General features: G+C 36.8%; 1 protein-coding gene and 1 pseudogene across 3 annotated transcripts in view; one reads left to right on the top strand and one right to left on the bottom strand.

Annotated features, from left to right (window-relative positions):
• The window catches only part of GRM1 (glutamate metabotropic receptor 1), a 418,438-nt gene that overhangs the window by 225,528 nt on the left and 170,075 nt on the right, over positions 1 to 22,835 (top strand). The gene's annotated exons all lie outside the window — the stretch shown is intronic.
• Positions 11,000 to 11,968, bottom strand: LOC123837131 (fatty acid-binding protein 5-like; annotated as a pseudogene).

The raw sequence follows: 22,835 nt of genomic DNA on the forward strand, positions 1-22,835 counted from the left end.
ACCACTAAAGTAACTTCCAAATTAGTTTTCCAATACTCTTGCATAGTGCTTTTCTAACCTCAGAATCCTTTTATGTTTGTCCTTGCATTAATTTTATGTTCAGATGTTCACAAATGGACAGCCCTAGGGAAAGTAGATCATACACTATTCTCCTTTGAACTATTTGCGACCTAATATTCAAATATTAGGAGTGAAGGACAGACTTGCTATATATATCTGGCAGGTCTTAGTTGGGAACTACCTTAGGCCAAAATCAGCAGATGCTCTGTTTTCACAGTTGTTCATAAGCATCACATGAAAGTAAAGACACCTTGGCTGTCTAATCTGGTCTCAGCATTTGATTGGGGTATTTGGATGAGGGCAGAATTTGTGCAGAGTGAGCTTATAAATCAACTCGGATCATATCTCTTATCTATTTTGATCCCTTCCATGGCTTCCCATCTCATTCAAAGCTCATGCCCAAATCCTCCATGACCTGGTATCCTCTGACTGTATCTTTTAACCCTGATTCCAGTCACTCTTTTCTTGATTTTGCCCAGCACATTCCTACTGGCGCACCTTTGCATTTATAGTTCCCTCTCCCTGAAACGCTCTTCCTCAGACATTCCCAAGGCTCACACCTTCTCCTCCTTTATGTCCTAACTCAAATGCAGCTCAGTGAAACTTTCTCTAACTACCCTCATAGAAATGTCTCCCCCTACCCCTGATACTTTTCTTTTCTTTCCTAAGAAGTTATATCTACCTTACTTTTGATATATTTTACTTGCTTTTCTTACTGATTATTTTGTCTTGTGATTTTAGATATTTTTATCTGTTTTACTCAACTGGTATATCCTTGGAGTCTAGAATAGTACCTCAGTAAAATAATGGTTGAATAAATGATCAAGAACAGACTATATATACAAAACATAGAGATAATAAAGGAGAGTTTGACTAACTCTACAATGGTATTAGAAAATATTTGGGAAGACTTTCTAGAGGAGGTAACATCAAAACTGGGTTTTTATGGATTAACAGGATTTTTCCAGGAAGGCAGTTTAAGAGAGAGCATTCCACACAGTTAAAACAACATGTGTAATGGGACAGATATAAGACCACATATAATGTGTTTGGAAAACTCCAAGCTTTAAAATATTGATCAATATTAATATGTATTAAAATAAAGATATTATAATTTTTTCTTTAAATAATAGAAAGCCCATGAGGCGTTTCAAGCATGAATGATAGAGAATCATGCTTTGCTCTGGCAGCAATGGAAAACATGGATTTGAGGAAACTGAGGCTTGACTTAAGAATACAAGTTAAAAGCCTTAGCTATAATGCAAGCTAAGAAGATGAGAGACTGTGCTATAGGGTGTATGTGGAGGGGTGGTAACAAAAAGAATTAACAGGAATAAATGATTGAGGGTGTGTGTATGTGTGTGTGTGTGTGTGTGTGTATTTGGGGAGGAGATTTAGAGGAATGGAAGAGCTGATTTTATAATGAAAAATAGTGTTGTTCAGCTGAATTATCCAGTCTATCTCTTATTTGTTGACACTGATGCATTTCTTAGGATAATTTCTGAGCTATTCACCTTCATTTGATAGAACTTGAGAGTTCCAGAACTCTGGTTTATTGCTAATGGGATGCAACTGATAGGATAATAGACCTTTCTTTCTTAAAATCAATGGAAATATCAGCAAAGCAGTCTAAGCTATATTTTCTCTCAACATGCATAATCTTAAAACTTTCTGTAAGATCTCAAGACTGCTGAACTTTATTTTGAAGTTAATGGAAAACTATTGATTTTGATTCACTCAAATAAAATAAAAACTATTTTCTGACAAATCTGTATAAAATTATTATGCATATGAAATATATCACTGTTTGCTATTTCCAGCTCAGTATGCATTATTTAATAGAAAGAGGATAAACTTTAAGTCACAGTGACCTGATCTGAATATCATACCTGCAAGATGACCTTTGGCAAAATTACTGGATCACCATGAATCTTACTTTTCTCATTAGTAAAATAAAAATAATACCTACATCATAGGATAGTTTTGAAGTTTAAATGAGCCAATTAGAATAACAAAAATTGATTCCAGCTAATGAGCAAAAAGGATTTATCAGAGGGAAGTCAGGACTTAAAATATTGACAAGAAGCTAAAGAATGGGCAGCAATCAGCAGAAACTATGGCAACAGGAACCACAGAAATGGTTTCCTAACCTAAACAGGTCTGGATGCCACCGCTAGAAAGGGTGTGTGCCAACTATTTACATTTTTCATCCTTGTATCACCTGCTCAGGACTCTAAGTCTCAGGAAGGAGTGTCCTTTTGGCTGATTTGGCTTCTCTCAGCTTCCATACCAGGAAGCTGATCTAGGAATTTCTATCTCAAGACCTCAAAAGGAAATTTGGATGCTGGGAAAAGTAGAATGAATAATTGCTAGCCAAAAACATTAAACTAATGACTTTGGAACTGTTTTGACCATTATCCACAGGAAAAAAAAAAAAATTTACATCATGACCTGGGGTTCACAGATAGATATGTATGTGTGTATTTATATATAACCAAGACAAAAGTTTCTCTAAACTGAACTTTTTCTTAGCATATGTGTTGTACTCAGTTTCATTTTATTTTATTCTATTTCACTTTTTAAAAGCCTGGTTCATGGGCCATCATGTTGATTTCATGACTTATGAATGGGTTCCAATACACAGGCTGAAAGCATTTTATTACACTACATATAGTATCAGCAAGTTGTAGGCACTTTGTAAATGTCAAGTTCTCTTGTACCACCTTTCCCCCTTCATTCTCCCTCCCACTTTCCCATCAAATAAAATTGCAGACAGTGGCTAAATACCCAAGACACCTGAAGTCTCTTTCATTTTACTGACCTAGAGACATAGTGTTAATCATATTTTCCTAAACAATGGAGTTTATTAAAAAATTAGGATGTTTAAGAGAAACATTATAAAGAAAAACAGTACTGAAGCAGTAGTAAAATGAAGAGAATAAGGTGTGATTTAAGCCTTAGGATTTCCTTTTTGAAATAGCATAGAATAATTTTCTGTTCCACACATACAGCATCTGTTGCTGTTCTCTGGTATAAGACTTGGAAGATTAAGCACACCTTTTCTCAGTTTTCCCTGTATTGAAAGAGCTATTTGGCCTTTTCTCAGCACAAAAATATATTTTGATCTAAAATATTGGGTTTGTTGTTTGGATTGTTTAATGGCATGAATTAGTAAAATAATGGATTCAATTCTTTATTTCATTTGTGTGTGTGTGTGTGTGTGTGTGTGTGTGTGTGGTCATTTAGCCACCAAAGCATTAAGCTCATAATAGGTTTGGCCAAAAGGACTTGAATCTGTTCATATGCTTCAAACACAAGAAAAATCATAGGTTTAAAGTATTATGAATTGCTTTTTGGTCACTATATATTATTTAAACCATGTCAAAAAAGCTTCCACCATGCATCCACACTAACATGCCTCAGCTGGTTGTCACTCTCAGCAATCTTTTGTTTATTGTTTATTGATTCCCTATCCCATTTCCAAGGAGAACTATGGCAATTCCCCCTAGATGCAAGCCTTCAGCACTCAATCTATCCTTGTCAAACCCTGAGTGATTTCTCTAATTTGTGTTTGAGGTGTACCTGGTTGAAACTCCTCTATTTTTCTGTCTTCAAAGAACTCTCTGTCTCTCCACCAGTGACGCCTCTGATTTTAAGGTATATTGTTTCTCAATCTCATTTCTTCTTGCCTCTTTTGGAACCTAAGCCCCTATGTTTGTTCCCTCTCATTTGCATCTTCAAATTGTCCTTCTCCACCAGAAGTGTCTTCTCTTCTTATAAACATTCTTAGATATCACAACAAACTACCGGAAACATCTTTGCTCAACTTTCCAATTCTCATAAGCTGTCATACTGTAACTCTCCTGTCCTTCAAATGCTACATTTCTTGAAAATATACTCTTGTTGCTTCCACTTCTTTATATTTATTCTTTCCTGTGTCTCTAACCAAGCTTTCACCCCATCAGTCTACTAAAACTGTTCTGAGTCTTCATGATAAGACTATGCAGGAGGTATTTTTTTCAGTTGGTTTCCCTTGCAAAGCTCTATTCTAGTTCCTTGACTCCTTCCCAGTTCTTTGTCCCCAAGCTGTACCCTGAGGAATAAGCATTTTCTTTTTTTTTTTTTAAAGATTTTATTTTTTTATTTGACAGAGAGAGACACAGCGAGAGAGGGAACACAAGCAGGGGGAGTGGGAGAGGGAGAAGCAGGCTCCACGCAGAGCAGGGAGCCCGATGCGGGACTCGATCCCAGGACCCTGGGATCATGACCTGAGCCGAAGGCAGTCGCTTAACTGACTGAGCCACCCAGGCACCCGGAATAAGCATTTTCTAGAGCCCTCTCCTGACATCTCTTGGGGTGGCAGTTGGGGAGAGGATTGTGGACCCTAGGGCTTTAGGTTTGGGGTCTGCCACTATGAGCTGTGCCATCTTGCCCAATTTACTTATCTTTTTCAACCGTGTAAGATGGAAATAATAACAACACCTATATCCAAGGGTTTCTTGAGTATTAGATGAGACAATGTCAGTAAAGTGCTTAGGGAGTTTTTGCAGGTAGTAAATGTCAGTTATCATTTTTCCCCCAAGAAAATAGAAACCCTTCTGTTGGGGATGGGGGAACACTTTGCCAGCTTCCCATAGAGAGAGGTCCTCCATGATACCACTCTAGACCTCTGTCTGGCTCTTCACTCTCTCTTCCCCTGGTGTGTTAGGGGAAAGGGCCTGGCATTTGGTTTAACCCCTTCCTCTTCTTTCCTCTCTGCTTTCCTCCTTTACACCCAAAATTTTATAGGGCAGTTTGCAGTGGCTAAGTATATAATATGCTAAGATTCCATGTTAGGAAGTCTATTGTTGCTACATCCCTAAGCCATGGCCTTCAATATTTTTATACTTGTCTGCCATCTCCTCTATCAATTTCAGTTGATCCAGAGGTTGGCCAGAGAAAAGAGAGTGCCAACTCATTGGGCGCCCTCAAACTTCAATACGTATTGTTTCTTTTTGTCTATTACATTTGATTCTAAATTCCAACCTTTCCCTGCTGTAATCCATCCTACGTACTACTGCCTATATTCTTCCTAATAAAAAGCTCTTATGGTGTCCTCTCTTTTACAACAAATACAATTGCTCCATTATTTATAAACTTGGGTGTGGGTTTCCCTGAAATATTCATGGTCCTCCACAGCATGGTCTGATTCTCCCACTGCTGCTTTTGTGTTACTTAGTGCTCCATATGAACTAGACTTTTCCCTGAACAGCACATAAATTTCTGCCTCTGTGCCTTGGCTTATGCTGTTTCTTCGACCTAGAATAGTGTCTGATCTTTATTTTTTTAAATTCTGGTAATATTCTGAGACCACCTCCAGTGTCATCTTTTTAGTAAATACTTTCTTGATCCCCCAGTCTGATACAACTTATTCCTTTTTTTATATGTATTTTTTCAACTCTCTTATGGCATATTCTCCTAATTTTAAAATTTATAATGAGGCTATTTTACTTTCCCTTGTACAATAAGATCATAACCTGTTTAAGGGCAGAAGCTACAGCCTCTGCTTTTTAAACTCTGTAGTTTCTATTGAGTATTAAGCATGTAATCTTAATCTTAAGGGATCCTGTAGTTAGTAAGTGCTCAATAAATATTTTGTGATTTAAATTGAAATTAATATATAATACAGGATGCCCATTGGACACATTTTCTACCTATCTGTTCTTTTGTTAAAATAATAAGGTTTTTTTCCAAGAAGATAACTGTGATTTTAGCTGCCGTAATAAGCCATTTCTTAACTGAAGGGCACAGTGGTTACAGTTGTCTGCATAATTTTCTTGAAGTTTCCAGGCTGAAAAAGTTCATTAAGGTCTTAAAACTTACAGTTGAATTAAAGGCAAAAGGTAGCATTGGAACGCTGGTTTGACAGCAGGTGGTTACTATTGCAGCAGTGAGATTCATGCAAAATTTTCATTGAAAATGAGTCCCTAAACACTCAAAGGATGCCCTTGCTGCTTATTTTCTTTAATTCATTCCATAAAATATTTTTCATGGAATAATAAACACAAGGTTTTCAGCTAGGCATAATAGATATTCAACACCTAATTTAGAAAGGCCATAATATCAGAGATGTGCAGCCTGTTACACTTGAGAAAGCTTTTTGTGGAACTTTGCTTTCTCCATCATAAATGTATTATTTCTGTTTTCTGTCACCCTTTCCTTCTTTCCCTTATCTCAGTTCCCTTCTTCCCTTTTGTTTATAAGTCCTTTTTTTTTTTTAAGATTTATTTATTTATTTGAGAGAGAGGGAGACAGAGACAGAAAGAATGGGGGGAGGGGCAGAGGGAGCAAATCTTCAAGAATCGCTGAGCAGGGAGCCATACACGGGGCTCTATCTCACAATCCATGAGATCATGACCTGAGCTGAAACCAAGAGTCGGACCTTAACTGACTGAGGCACCCAGGGGCCCCTGTTTATAAGTCCTTTTAAAAAATATCCTGCACTCTTTTTTTTCCTACAAATTTTATTTTATTCTTGACTTATCTACCCGTGGGTTTGTTCTACCAGATTGACTTCAGAGAGGTCCCTGGAACCAAAGAGCCTACAAGTAGACCTCACTACATGCAAGACAGGAGTAAAATCCATGAGAGAAGGTGTCATACCTCCCACATTTGGTATTGATCCCAACATCATATTCTGCATTGAAATAGTAGATATAGTTGCTGAATGAATAAATTAACAATAATTCTAATACACGAAGGAGGCCTCCATCACATCTAGGATAATAAAGGCTTCTTGCTGTACCCTGGCTGTACCTTGAGAACTGATGAAGATTTTTCTGTCCAAGCTCTCACCAGCTGTCTGCCCAGCAAAGTTGTGCTGATCTCATTACCCAGGAGCCGAGACCTTGGGGCCCCACTCCTCAGTGAGCTCTCAGAGAAAAGCAGGCAATCACTCCTGTCTCCCTGGTCTCCAGCCTCACTCCGTGCTCACCCGGCCTGTGACTGAGCATTTCTATCTCTGGCACATGACCCTGTTTGGAGTCTCCAAGCCCAGCAGATTCCTGTGGTGTACTCCCACGCTGCTCCTCCCGGGGGAGGAAGGGGAGTCTCCCCGGATCTGCCGCTTGTTGGGTCCCTGCTGGACGAGTGGTGGCCTGACTATGTTGCCGATCACGGTTTATGGCAACCCCGAGCTGAGAGCCCACTCCTCAGCTCCATCTCTGCAGCCAGCTTCCCCGCTCCATACCTGGGAGCTCTGCCACACTCAGGCACCCCTGGTCTTTCTGTGACCCCGAGGGTCCTGAGACCACACTGTCCCAGCAAGTGTTCCACCCCCCGTCACTGGAGTGATGTCCCTCAGCGGAGCAGACTTCTAAAAGTTCCAATTTTGTGCTCTGCTGCTCTGTCACTTGCTGGTAGCTGGCTGACAGAGGCTCCCTCCCCCCACGGTCTATCTTCCTGAATATCACCTCGGATTCACTTCTCCACCTGTCCTACCTTCCAGAAAGTGGTCGCTTTTCTGTTCAGAGAGTTGCTGCTATTCTTTTCTTCGATCTCCTGTTGAGTTCGTAGGTGTTCAGAATGCCCTATCTAGCTGAATTCCTGGGACCAGACGAAATTTAGGTCTCCTACTCTGCTGCCATTTTGCTCCTCTGCAAGTGTCTTTTTAAGTAGTCATAGAACTTCTCCTCCATATGCATTTGACAACTTACCAGTAAATGTCTTAGGAAATATCAGAGCAGAAGTATTGGTAGTGGTACATGGCATCCCAGTAGGTGTATTTCCAGCAAGTAAATGTTGCTCCCCTCCAGACCCTTTTTATGCTGTCCTATTTTTTTTTTTCCTATTATGCAGTAGCACTATTTGAAATTATCTTATTCATGTAGATAATTATTATCTGCTTCCAGCACTAACATGTAAGTTCTGTTAGTCTAGCTTGTTCACCTCTGTATTCCCTAGTACCTAGGGCATTACCTGGCATGGAGTAAGACTCTGTAAATATTTGTTGAATGATAAATTGAGGAAAATGGATGGAGTTTGGAATACTTCTGTCTTCATACATGTTATGGAGCATACTCTATCTCTTCAAACAATCAGACAACCAGAGAGAGGTGATAAGAGAAAAGCTCTAACTCAACAGAACCATGCTTGAGAATCTGTGCATGCTGGTTCACAGTCCAGCTGGATGCTTGATGAGACATTCTTAGCAATCCATGGGACCAAGCCATACATCTTGTCCATTAGCAAAACTGAGCCTGCATAGAGCACTTATTTTTGAAAATAGCATCTAATTAGAAAATAAGTTTAGAAAATTTCTTGACATCCTTGATAGGATAAACAAGACATGGTCTTCATGAAACAAGGACAGACAGCCAAAAGATGAGAACACGAGGCAGACAGAGATTGAGTAAGGAAGGACTAAAAAAAAATGGAATAGCAAAAGTAGATTAAAATCTGTGCTAAAGAATTAAATTGATACTGTGGATAATTAAATGATGATGCATATGCTGAAGATATGGATGTTTAACATGTACTGAGCACTGTATGTTTCAGAATATGTGCTAAGCCCTATGCATATGCCATTGGCTCCCCATCTTCCTAATCATAGCTGCACACTAGGATTAACTAAAGAAAAATTTTTAAATATTAGCACTTTAACCCACACCCATATTCTGATTTAATTGGTCTAGAGTGGGACTTAGGCAGTTCCACATCACTGCACAACTCCAGCAGTCACTACCAGCAGAGAATAGAATGTCTCATGAATTGTGCAGTGTCATAGCCCTAAGGCTAGCCATCTTTATTATTATTACTACTATTAAATTTCACAAGTGATTCGAATAAAAAAGCCAGTATTGAAAACTATCAGCATATGTGATTTCATTTAATCTCATTTTGGGGGGATAGGCTTAAGATGGTCTCCCAAAATACAGAGAGAAAAGCAAATAAATAAAAGTAATGAGAAAACAATCAATAGATATGGGAAAAAAATAGGAAAGAAATGCAAACTAAGAATTATAGGCATTCTAATGAGAGAGGCCAGGGCTGTTAGAACAGAAGTAATTATTTACAGCATAATTGAAAAAGGTCTTCAGTTACAAAGAAAGGACTTAATTAAGGGTATGCCATACTTAAGATAAAATTAATAAAAAAAGAGGCATTTAGACACATCCTTGTAATATTTATGAACTTCAAAAGTATAAAATATTCTTATGAATCAACAAGCCAGGATCAGAAAAGAAAACAGAAACAAACAAACAAACAAACAAACAAAAAACTGGCCACAAAGGTATAAACTTGGGCTACCTTCAGATTTTTATGATAGAAGAAAATTTTAAAATGTTCATAGAATTTTGAGGAAAATAGTATGTTATCTGTGACCAGCCAAGATGGTGCCCTCAGGTGAAGGCAAGAGATAAACATTTTCATTTAAGATCTTAAGAACCTGCTGAAAAATTATACAAATATATTCTCCATCTGACTAGATTTTATAGTCATTAGATTTTTATCTCACAGCATAAACCAAATACATTTTAGCCAGATTAAACCATATGTGTGTGCCTGTATCTATTTATAGTTTACATTATATGTATTATATTAACAGTATACTGAAAGATAATATAAATAAATATTTCAAGGTAATGACATGAATCAAAAAGGAAAGTATTTATAGAACTGGCTCTTTAAGGCAACCCACAGAATGGGAGAAGATATTTGCAAATGACACTACAGATAAAGGGCTGGTATCCGAGATCTATAAAGAACCTCTCAAACTCAACACCCAAAAAACAAATCATCAAGTCAAAAAGTGGGCAGAAGATATGAAAAGACACTTTTCTGAAGAAGACATACAAATGGCTAACAGACACATGAAAAAATGTTCATCATCATTAGCCATTGGGGAAATCCAAATCAAAACCGCATTGAGATACCACCTTACACCAGTTACAATGGCAAAAATGAACAGGGAAAGAAACAACAAATGTTGGAGAGGTTGTGGAGAAAGGGGAACCCTCTTGCACTGTTGGTGGGAATGCAAGTTGGTATAGCCACTTTGGAAAACAGTGTGGAGGTGCCTCAAAATTTTAAAATTTAAAATAGAGCTACCCTATGAGCAATTGCACTACTGGGTATTTACCCCAAAGACACAGATGTAGTGAAAAGAAGGGCCATATGCACCCCAATGTTCATAGCAGCAATGTCTGCAATAGCCAAACTGTGGAAAGAGCTGAGATGCCCTTCAACAGATGAATGGATAAAGAAGATGTGGTCCATATATACAATGGAATATTACTCAGCCATCGGAAAGGGTGAATACCCAACTTTTACATCAACATGGATGGGACTGGAGGAGATTATGCTAAGTGAAATAAGTCAAGCAGAGAAAGTCCATTATCATATGGTTTCACTTATTTGTGGAACATAAAGAATAGCATGGAGGACATTAGGAGAAGGAAGGGAAAAATGAAGGCGAGGGGAATTGGAGGGAGGGGATGAACCATGAGAGACTATGGACTCTGAGAAACAAACAGGGTTTTTAGAGGGGAGAGGGGAGGGGGGATTGGTTAGCCCAGTGATGGGTATTAAGGAGGGCGCGTACTGCATGGAGCACTGGGTGTTATACGAAAACAGTGGATCGTAGATCACCACATCAAAAACCAGTGATGTATGGTGACTAACATAACATAATAAAATTAAAAAAAAAAAAACTGGCTCTTTAAACATCTTTTGCCTACAGAAATCATGATAGACCAAATTTTATGTTTTCATTTTTAATTTTTTTAGCACAAACACATTTATTTACCAACTAAAGGGATGATTGTTATTAAATCAACACTTTGAAATAGTTGCATGTAAAATGTGTTAAAGGTAATTGAATACAGTAATAATTAAAAAAAGGCAATATAGAAATTTGCTCATCAAATTGAGCTTGTCCATCCTCACAGCTAATTCCTGTCTAAAATGATGATGGAATTTTTACTCTACTTTTTTCAAAGACCCAAGTACAGGTGACATTGTTCATGATGCATTCCACCACTAATTTTCTATCTTGCAATTTTTTTGTTACTGTGTTTTCCTTTCCATCCCTTTCCTGATATTGAACCAATGTGCTATTTGTGAAGTTGTAGACGTCTGAGTTTTTCTGCCATCTGCTGTAGTTTCTTCAAACTTCTCTCCCAGATTACATGAAAACTGTGTTGTTTTCAAAGAGTTCTCAGTTTTTTTGGTGAGGCTTTTCCCATCAGAAGAGATGGATACAGGCTCGGCCACCATTATGAGCAACACAGTAACTATCTGGACCAGGAAGTTCATGACTAACCGACTACTTCAGCAGAAAGAGATGGTCATTGATGTTCTTCACCCAGGAAAGGCAACAGTACCTAAGACAGAAATTCGGGAAAAACTAGCCAAAATGTACAAGACCACACCAGATGTCATATTTGTGTTGGGATTCAGAACCCATTTTGGTGGTAGCAAGACAACTGGCTTTGGCATGATTTATGATTCCTTGGATTATGCAAAGAAAAATGAACCCAAACACAGACTTGCAAGACATGACCTGTATGAGAAGAAAAAGGCATCAAGAAAACAGTGAAAGGAATGCAAGAACAGAAAGAAGAAAGTCAGGGGGACTGCAAAAGCCAATGTTGGTGCTGGCAAAAAGTGAGCTGGAGATTGGACAATAGAAGGAGTAAAGATGCTGCAGTGGCTTTATCTGTGGTGGTTGTGCAGATTTTTCATGAGAGGATTAATAAACTAAGAATGTTAAAAAAAAGAAGAAGAAGAAGAGATGGATATAATCTGGTTTGGCCATTGCACCTACTTTTCACAGAGCCATTCCTATTCCTACTTCCTTCATGTATTCGTCAGAGCCTTTGTTCTTCACTAAGTGCCATCTTCCTACCCGCTGCTGAATGGTGACCATGGTGGGTGTGGGTGGGGTGATAGACCAAATTTTAAAGAAAACAATAAACTAGGAATATATTCTCAACATATATAAGAGACTCTATATGTATACATACATATATACACAAACATATATGTATATGGGTATACATACACACACACTGTAATGTGACAAATATGAAACAGATATGAAACAGATAAGGGCAAATGACATAAACAGATAATTGCCAAATAGAAATTATTTTTTGAGTGAATGTGTAAGCAAAAGTTTTATTTACTTTTTTCCAGATTTGGTGAGATATAACTCAACATATATCACTGTATAAATTTAAGGGGTACAGCATGTTGATTTGATACACTAATATATTGTGAAATGATTACAACAATACGGTTAGTTAATACCTCTGTCACCTCACATAATTACCATTTCTTTCTTTCAAGTAAATAATACAATATTGTTAAGTATAATCACTGTGCTGTACACTAGAGTCCCAGAACATATTCATCTTATAACTGAAAGTTTGTACCCTTTAACCAACATCTCCCCATTTCCCCACACCCAAGTCTCTGGGAACTACTCTTCCACTTTCTGTTTCTATGAGTTTGGCTTTTTTTTTTTTTAAGATTCCACATATAAATGAGATCATACAATATTTGTCTTTCTCTGTCTGGCTTATTTTACTTAGCTAATGTCCTCAAGGTCCATTTATGCTTTTGCAAATATATTTCCTTTTTATGGCTGAATAATATTCCATTGTATATATACACCACATCTTCCTTATTCATTCATGGTCATATATTTAGGTTGTTTCTACATCTTGGCTATTGTGAATAATGCTGCAATGAACAGGAAAGCACAGATATCTCTTTGAGGTGCTGATATCATTTCCTTTGGATATATACACAGAACTAAGATTGCTGAATCATATGGTAGGTCTATCTTTAATTTTTCTGAGGAAACATCATTTTGTTTTATGTAGTGGCCGTACCAATTTACATACCACAAATAGTGTACAAGTGTTCCCTTTTCTTCCCATTCACTAATACTTGTTGTTTCTTGTCTTTTGATAACAGTCATCCTAACAAGTGTGAGGTAATATCCCACTGTGCTTTTGATTTGCATTTCCCTGACGATTAGTGATGTTGAGCATTTTTTCATGTACCCATTGGCCATTTGTATGTCTTTGGAAAAGTTGACTATTTGGCTTCTCTGCCTATTGTTTAATTGGACTGTTTGTTTTTTTGCCCTTGAGTTATATGAGTTTCTTATATATTTTGGAAACTAATGCCTTATCACATATGATTTCCAAGTATTTTTTTCCTATTCCATACGTTGCCTTTTCATTTGGTGATTGTTTCTTTTGCTGTACAGAAGCCTTTAGTTTGACATATTCTACTTGTTGATTTTTGCTTTTGTTGCATGTGCCTTTGGTATCATATCCAAAAAACATTGCCAAGACTGAGAGAAGTAGGCCTCTTTGACAGCATCCTGCACAGCAGGGGAAGCTGGGTACTCAGTCACATGCTCTTATGTTCCCCTTGTGGGAGAAACCATGTACTGAGAAGATTTCTCTTGGTCCTGTGCTGTACCACCTTGGAAGAGGGCTGATGCAGATTAAGTCTGGCGGTTCCTCTTACCCTGTCCAGTGCATACCAACTTGGTTTATTTTTTCTTTCTTTCTTTTTTGTACGTGTGTGTGTGTGTGTGTGTGTGTGTGTGTGTGTGTGAGATCAGTGTGCTAGAACTTCGCTAGAAACCTGCACTTCCACAAACACTGTCTTATCCATGGGTGATTGTCTAAGAAAGTTTTATTTGGGGGCTTCTGGACCACAGCTGAGAGAATCTGGAGCTGGTTCATGGGCCTTTGCAGGGTCCACAGCCAGTACCGAGCTCTGTCTGCCTGTTACCTGATGCATAAGGAGCAAGGCTCTTCCTGGGTCCCTTGGCATAGAGTGCTGGATTCCACTAAGGCACTTTTTTCCATGAATGGATGCCAAATTTTTGTTGTTGGTGGGGGTGGGGGGAGTGTGTGTGTGACACAAACCTGGTACATTTTTCAGCCATGTTGCTGATGTTCTCTCCATATACATATGTGTGTATATGTATATAATTTAATTAATAACAAAGGCAAATTGAAGAAATTATCTGATGCATTGTTTTCCCTATCAAATTACAAAGGATTTAAACAAATAATCACATGATATTTCTCCATGCTGGAGACTGTGAGTAGATGAACATTCTGAGAGACTGCTGAATGTGTGAATGGCTGTAACATTCTGGAAAGCAAATTAACAATATGTATTAATGTTTAAAAGGTTTATTTCTTTAACTCTCCTTCTTAACTCTAATCTTAGAAAATATTCAAGGATACTGACCAAGATGTAAAAAAAAGGATGTTCACTTCAGTATTATTTGCAGTAGAAAAAAAATGTCAGAAACTGCAATAATGTCTAGCTACTAGGGAATAAGTATTATTTCTGTTATAGACATAAAAATATTTAAAAATAACTTTTCATAATGTGGGGAACATTTTTATAAAATAATCATAAATAAAATGCTGAATATGAAATTATTAGTATGTTTTGAGTTTTGTAAGAAAAAATATATATGTGAAATAAGATTGGAAAGAATTAACCAAACATAATCCTATTATTGTTTAGATGGTGGAATTATAGGTAACTCATATAACCTCCTCTACAGCTTTATATATAACATTTTACATACATGATAAAGTTACAAAATAGTGGGGAAGGATTATTCAGTTAACAGTGTGCTAAAGAATAGCAATTTAGAAAGACTCCAAATTAGATCCTTATCTTACCTTGCACACAAGCATAAATTTATTTATTGCTTTAACACAGTATTTTCTATGTCTATCTGCATGCCAGCACCATAACATTTTGCAACTGGATTTCTTTTGTATCTCAATGACTAAAATCTCTACATTATTTTAGGGACAAAAATAACAAGATGGCTAGGCTAGTTTAATCTATTTTCACAAAAACCGAGTACACAGTTGTAGAAATATCAAGTCGTTCATTTATACTTGCATCTTTAATTTTCTCATGAGGTAAAAAAAGAAGTAGGCTAATGCATGAGTTCTTAGCCTTTTGCTGTAATGCATTACAAATCAATTTGAAAGAATGTGTGCAATTCTTATACTGTAGGGAATATTCGACAATTACATTACTTCAGAATTCTGGTTTTTTACAGAGTGTGTACTCACTAGAGAGTTAAGTAATGTTAAATAAATTAGCATCTTAATGAAAACTGTATATTAATACTGTTCCTGTTCCTAAGTAGTAATTTAATTCCAGTAAATCACAGAATTCAATTTTTGCTAAATAAATATCATTGTCTTGAAAAATACAATGCTACAACTAAGCATTTGCTGTACTCCCTGATATTTAAAGATGGCCATTATTAAAAGGGGAAATGTATTCATTTTAAAGACTATATGGTTTGGAAATTTTGCTTACTGTCCAACAGGGCAAGTTAGATAGGCATATTCAATGCTCCCTCTCAAGTGAGTCATTAGATAATCCAGTTTAGTTTTGGAATGTGATCATTATATACTGCATCACTCAAGTAATAGAATTTTAACAACAGTTCTATCAAAGATTTATTTTCTTTAAAAGATGCAGCCTAACCACAAAGAATAAGAGTAAGATTCTTACCACACAGTATAATGGTTAGAGGATAGTTTTTAAATAGCGTTTTAATTTTTATTTATTTATTTATTTGACAGAGAGAGACGCAGCGAGAGAGGAAACACAAGCAGGGTGAGTGGGAGAGGGAGAAGCAGACTTCCTGCGGAGCAGGGACCCCGATGCGGGGTTCAATCCCAGGACCCTGAGATCATGACCCGAGCTGAAGGCAGACGCTTAATGACTGAGCCACCCAGGCGCCCCTTAAATAGAATTTTTAATCCAAAAGAATTTAACTTTTCAATGAAATTAAGACCTCAGTGTGATTTTTTAAAAAATAATACATATTAAAGAGTTAACTTCAGAAATACCATATTATAGTAAACATGAAAACCCAGTATGAAGTGAGCAAAGAATTTTTTTAAGAAATTTCAAAGTTTGCCTGTAATGTTTTATTTTGAACTATAGTTTCTGTTGGGTATTAGATTCAGTCAATAATGTTTGTACAAATCACTTTTTGTTATGGAGTAGAAGTCTTGTGTGTGTGTGTATATTTTTCATGCTTAACATAGTTAATGAGGTGGTTCATACAGTTTATACAGAGAAACCAGGCAAGTGTTAAGAATGCTTTTTAAAAAATTATTTAAATATTTCAAATATATAGATAGTACAGGGAATAATGTAATGAATGTCCATGTAACCACCAGTGATATTTAACGAATGTTAATATATTGCCATTTTTATTTCATTTGTTTTAAAGCTACAGATATATTTGAAGCCTACTTCCCTTACTAATTGCTAGTTCAATTGCTATTTCCCCAGAGCTGGATCATTATGTAGCTCACCTCCAAGGGCACTATTCTTGTAAAATACAATGCAAATGGTTGCATGGAGATGAGCAATGCTGCAGTTCTGCCCTTGAATTGGTATGGGATTTCCTGACAATACCTTTATACTTTTACTACATGTTATGGACCCACAAATTATTTGTAGTATTATTTTTGAATTTTCAGAGATAAACATAAATAGTAGTGGCCTCTTTGTAGCTAAATCTAAGGAAACATTTTCAGTGCTCATCTCATTTGACCTCCCAATAGCATTTGATTCAATGGACCGCTTGTCCTTCTTTAAACTCTTTCTTGAGCACATTAGCACCAGTCTTTCCTGATTCTCCTCTTCCCTCTTGCCACTCAATAAAGTCTCCTTCCTTGACTCTTTTCAAATATTTTGTTTCCTTTTTTGCTAAACCCAATGGGGGTTTATTCATAAAATCTCAGTGGGGATTTTATTCATACCCATATATTCTAGTGGTACCTTACCTATATGGTGATGACTGCTTCATTTGGATCCTCATTCCTGGCTTTATGCCTTCATTAATATCCTTATGAGATTGATTACTGACTATACAAAGTGTGGTCAGGTCTACATCAGGCCTGTTTTCCATACTTTATTTTAAGCCATAGATTAGGTAACCAGTTGAGTAATAGAATAAACCTATGTATATATAAAAATAGAATAAACCTATAAATCTGAAATTTACTTTTATTTTGGTGCTATATTTTTCCAATAGACAAGACATTTTTCAGTTCTCAAGGTTGTAAATTTATTATTCCTCTTAGAGACACTTTTTTTTTTTTAAATCCCAGGAAATGGCATTAATCATCCAATCAGAATGAACTAGCCACCATTCTTGACTCTTTTCTTTACATTGCTACTAACACCTAATCACCAGGTTCCACTGGAACTCCTTTCATGCCTCTGCAGTCATTCACTTATTTCCAACCATATCCCCACTGATCTAGTAAAGAACCTTATCAGTTCTCATCTGTATTATTCTTTCTTTGTAACTTGTTTTCCTTATGCTAGTCTCACAACATGCCCTCCCCCAACAATCCATTCTCCTTCTGCTTCCAGAGGGATCTTATTAGAATACAACTCTGCTCATGTCTGACCCATTCTTACAATTCACCACCTTCTTTGACCACTTCTGCTAACCACTTTGCTTTCCAGCCATAGGAAACTAACAACATTTCTTAGGATTTTTCATGTTTTCTCTTAGCTCAAGAGTTTTTTACTTGGTAAGGTGTAAGTAACTTACAGTTTTTGATGACTGAACACATAAAAATACCTGCCCATTACCACCTCCCAGAACTTCCCCTGACTGAGTTCTATAATGTCTACTTGTCTTACAGAAATTGGCTCATTCATCTCTTCTTCCACAAAAGGCTTTTTTAATCTTCAGTTCTTCCTTGTCCCAGGTAGTGAAAGTACTTCTTCATCTCCTCTGACTACATTGTATTTTCATCTGTTTACTTGTTTATCTCTCTTGCATTTCCTGATAACAAATACTTATTTATATTTGTATACTCAATGACAACCACATAATTGATTACAGAAGATACCCAATAAATATTTATTGAGTAATGGGATAAATGAAATTCTGTTTTAGAGATTTATATTTTAAAGTCTTAAAATCATCCTATCAAGGCTTAGCTAACAAACTGCCTCCTAATTAAGCCTTTGAGATCCTTTTCCCTCTGTCACCTGGTTATGACTTTTCTTCTCAAAAGAAAGAACTTTCTTTCCTTTCTCATAACTCATGATGTTCTGTCTTGTATAATTTATGTGCATGTGTGTCTTTGCCCTACCTTCCCATTCCAGTTTTAAGCTCCTGGGGACATTGATCCTAGGTTCTCCTTTTCTCTGTATCCCCAGCACCGAGCCCTGTCCTCTAAGGACAAATGGCATACCATGATCAGGCTACAGTATCAGTATCAGGCTAAGATCACATATCAGTCATATTTTAGATCTACTGGAAATAATAACTTGTTGCTTAAACTATTATATTAAAATAAATTCTCAGTATAAAGCAGTAGATCATATTTTCCATGAAACAGAATCATGAGGTCAGAATGATGTGATAAAGTGATTATCTATCTATCTATCTTTCTATCTCCTGGCACAATGTCAGAAACAGAATGCTCAATACAAGATAATTATTATTTTATGACATTTAAGTAATCAACATGGACTTTCTAAAGTACCTTTGAATATTGTTTATAATTCTCTGATGGCTATCCTAATGATATAGGTAGACATCAGATGTTCCTCATTAAAACCATTGTTCTAAATTTTAAAATTTTCTCAGAAATTGCTATCTAGATTCTATTGTATGCCATCATGAGGTGATTTGAGTCATTGCTATCACAGTCTGATCACTGAGTTTTGTTAGATGTTCACAGTATTTCTTAGGAAAGAAACTAATCTTTGAATGAATTTTAAACAAATGTACTTGAAAAGAGAGATAATACCAATCAGGCACAATCAGAATTCATCATAGTAGAATACTTAATGTGTATTCTTTCCAACGTCATGATCTAGGTTATTATTACATATAGCAAGCATTTATTAAATACCTACATGAGTAAAGGACTATAAATTTTTATAAAAATTTATGTTAGAGGAATTTAACTTTTACTCTTCTCTGTTTAAATGGGGATTTTCAGGGGCTAGAGAGAGAAAAGGAAAGGGGGAGGTATTGGTCAAGGGGTACAAATTTTCAGTTATGAAAGATGAATAAGTTCTGGAGATCTAATGTACAGCAATGTGACTATAATTAAGATATAATTAACAATGCTGATTTATATACTTGAGATTTGCTAACTAGGTAGATCTTAAAATGTTCTCACCACACAAAAAAAGAAACTTGGCTTGATTGTGGTGATTATTTCATAATGTATACATATTTCAAAATATCAAATGGCATACCTTAAATATATACAATTTTTTTTTAAAGATTTTTTATTTATTTATTTGAGAGAGAGAGAATGAGAGACAGAGAGCATGAGAGGGAGGAGGGTCAGAGGGAGAAGCAGACTCCCTGCCGAGCAGGGAGCCCGATGCGGGACTCGATCCCGGGACTCCAGGATCATGACCTGAGCCGAAGGCAGTCGCTTAACCAACTGAGCCACCCAGGTGCCCTATACAATTTTTTTTTTTGCCAATTATACTTTAATAAAGCTGGAAAAAGATTTAAAAAAAAGTAAGGCCAGAATTGCCTGGTAAAATTTATATTTACTTAAGAACTATTACAAAAAATGTGGTACATACTTCGTAACATGAACATGTACGCAGGTATCTTTCTTGCACTGTTTTTCTAAATGAGCAACATGAAGATAATTACCTCACAATTAGTTCTTGTTGAGGGCATGTTCTTCAGTGAGTGCTTTAAACGCACCATTTAATTAATGTATGAGGCACAGAGAAGTTAAACAAGCTGAGAAATACCAGTAGAGTTTTCAAATTAAACAGACTGATTTAAGAGCCATTGATGTTAACCACTATGCAATATTGGTATACTGATTTATTTTACAAGAGGAAATGTAAAATGCTCATTTCTTAAAAATGCACTCTTATATTTGTTATCTGCAATTTTATCATTTTCTAAAGAAAAATTTATTATTCACTCTGAAAGTTTCCTGATACCAATTAAAATGCAGCCTGACCATGAATTATTTTATCTTCCATTTAGTTCCAAGTGAGTGTCTGCATTAATTCACAAATAGTTTACTTACTCTGTTGCATATCATTTAAAAAAAATCACAGCGCATTTCATAATAATAGTACATTTGTTACCATACAAATTGTATTAAATCTTCACCCATATTGAGGCTATAGTGCAAAAATAAATGTAATATTCATCTCATTCTGAGGTAGCCACTTGACAAATAGCTGAAATGGAGATCTGGAAAACAGGCCTGCTGCCGACTGCGTAACCAGTGTAGCCTGAAGCCATTTTTAAATGCACATTAACAAGAGTACTCTGAAATGTCCGAGAGGGCAATAAATAACAGACAAAAAACATGCCATCATTTGCCCAAAAAGTTCATTAGAGTACTAATTAATTTTTTTTCTTACAAAAGGTATTTAAGGTTAATAAGTACAGGGTAAAAAACAAGTGGGGGTGCCTGGGTGGCTCAGTCGTTAAGTGCCTGCCTTCGGCTCAGGTCATGATCTCAGGGTCCTGGTATCGAGCCCCGCATTGGGCTCCCTGCTCAGCCAGGAGCCTGCTTCTCCCTCTCCCGCTCCCCCTGCTTGTGTTCCCTCTCTAGCTGTCTCTCTCTCTCTCTGTCAAATAAATAAGTAAAATCTTAAGAAAAAAGAAGTGTGTAGCCCCTAAGGAAAGAACTTTTTCTTCTACCACCCAGACTCCTTCTGAAGCAGGCCAGGTGAAATGTGTACATGCAATGTTAAGTAAATGTTGACATTATGATGCTATCAATTGGCCCATTAGATAAATGCTGCCCCCATTCTGAAATGGACATCAAGGTAGATTCCCTAAGTTACCAACTGATAAAAATATAAGCATCAATGCATAATGTTGCATGTCTCTAATTCGTATGTGCATGTCCTTTTATAGTTTCAAAGTGAGTTCATGTCATATTCATTTAATCACAACAATCTTATGAGTTAGCATAGAATTTAAAACTGAAAGAGACAATGGGAGTCATGGAATACACATTCACTTCACAAATAAAGAAATCTGGATCCAACCTCATGTTTCAGAGGATGATTACCAGGATGGTGAGGGAACTCAAACCCAGGAGAAAGCCTGTGCCCAAGAAATACTTATCAAACTGGATTAAATGGAATAATGTTGCAGGAATTCTCTGCCCTTAGTGCCTGTAGTTCTTAGTCACGGTGCTTCGAAGAATGAAGAGGTGGACCAGACGAAGAGTGGTGGGCAGCAAAGCAAAGATTGTTGAGCAATAGTACAAAGCTCCCAGAAGACGAGGGAGGCCCGAGAGGGTTGCCCTTGGAGTTTCTAAGTTTAGGGTTTTTATGAGCTCTTTGTGGAACTAACGTAAGCAATCAGAGTTTGCCAATCAGGACTTTGGTCACGTATCTGTCTACCTATTAAGTTAATGTCAGTCAGCTGATGGTCTTTTTTGCTGACATCTGGGGACTTGTCTTAACTGTCCCTTGCCCGTGATAGTAACAGATGCTTTGTGGTTAGTTTTCTTATTTTAGGACATTTTACAGAAGTCATTTCTGCAAAGGCTGCAAAGCAGAATGCTAGTGTGGTCCTGTCTTAAGCTGCAAAACAGGATGTTAGTGCTGTTTTATTTTAGCTGTCCTGACTCCATATTTTCTTGTTGGGGACACCAGCCCTGCCTACCTAACTGTCTAGCTCACTCCTAACAATGTAATATAGGAAAGTAATCTCTTTAAATATGAACAAAAAATGGTAGAAAATAAATTTTTATGAAATTCAGATACAAAATGGTATTGATGAAGCCTAAATTTACATATTCTTTGCATATGATAAATTCAAGTTTTATATTTTCATCTGTCACAAGAATTTGCTAGCTGGAAAAATTACATTTAGGTTGATGAACTCTTTCCTGAGTGGTACATGATTTCAATAATTCAAAAAAGAAAAAAAAAGGAGAGAGGCACTTATTAAAATTGTTTTCCTAAAAAGAGATTCAGGATGCAGCACTTCCTCTTTCCTCTTCCTTCCCTACCCTCCCCCCCCAAAGACATGCTTGGCATACAAAACATTTTAAAAATAAAATGAAGCAATGCAGAACTTGGTAAGCATTTTTATTTGGTTCAATGCCTTTAAATCCTTCATTAAAACTGTGTCTATTTGCTACAGGCAGAAGAACCATCTATGTCAATATTTTAAGAATACTGGAAAGAAATGTTGCTTTTCAATGATTTTCTCCCTAATTAAGTTTTGTGGGAAATAATTCCAGAACAAAGGCAGAAAAAAATCTATTGCTGAAGGGACTGATGCCCTGTGTACACAGAGCAGGAGTTACTGCTAACCCTCTGAAGGTTCCCATTCCTCCACTTCCCTCCTCCACTTCCTCCTTTGTGACATCTGAGCTTGCTGGTCACAGTTTTGGTCCAGGAGAAATGGAATTGGCCTAAACCACCTGGAAATTGATCCCATGTACTCAGCTTCGTAAGCACCATTTTGGGGAAGATCATACTTATGGTTTCCCCTAATGCTGAGTTTTTAATATTTTATCCAATAAACTTTTTTTTTTTTTTAAAGTAAAGCTCTAGTGATATCCAGTTGAGGATATCCAGAGAGGTTGCCAGGGCTGTTTGGCCTAAAGCCTGGAACAAGACTGAGTAATGAGGTGGGAGAGATTTATTATGGCTCTTTAAAAAGACTTGTTCGGAAGCTGGGGAAGGAGGGTGGAGGAGGAGACTACCAGAAAGGA

This window comes from Mirounga angustirostris, unplaced genomic scaffold, assembly GCF_029215605.1.
Source record: "Mirounga angustirostris isolate CCGP_5_RB_7025 unplaced genomic scaffold, mMirAng1.0.hap1 SCAF_8, whole genome shotgun sequence".
Taxonomy (NCBI): domain Eukaryota; kingdom Metazoa; phylum Chordata; class Mammalia; order Carnivora; family Phocidae; genus Mirounga; species Mirounga angustirostris.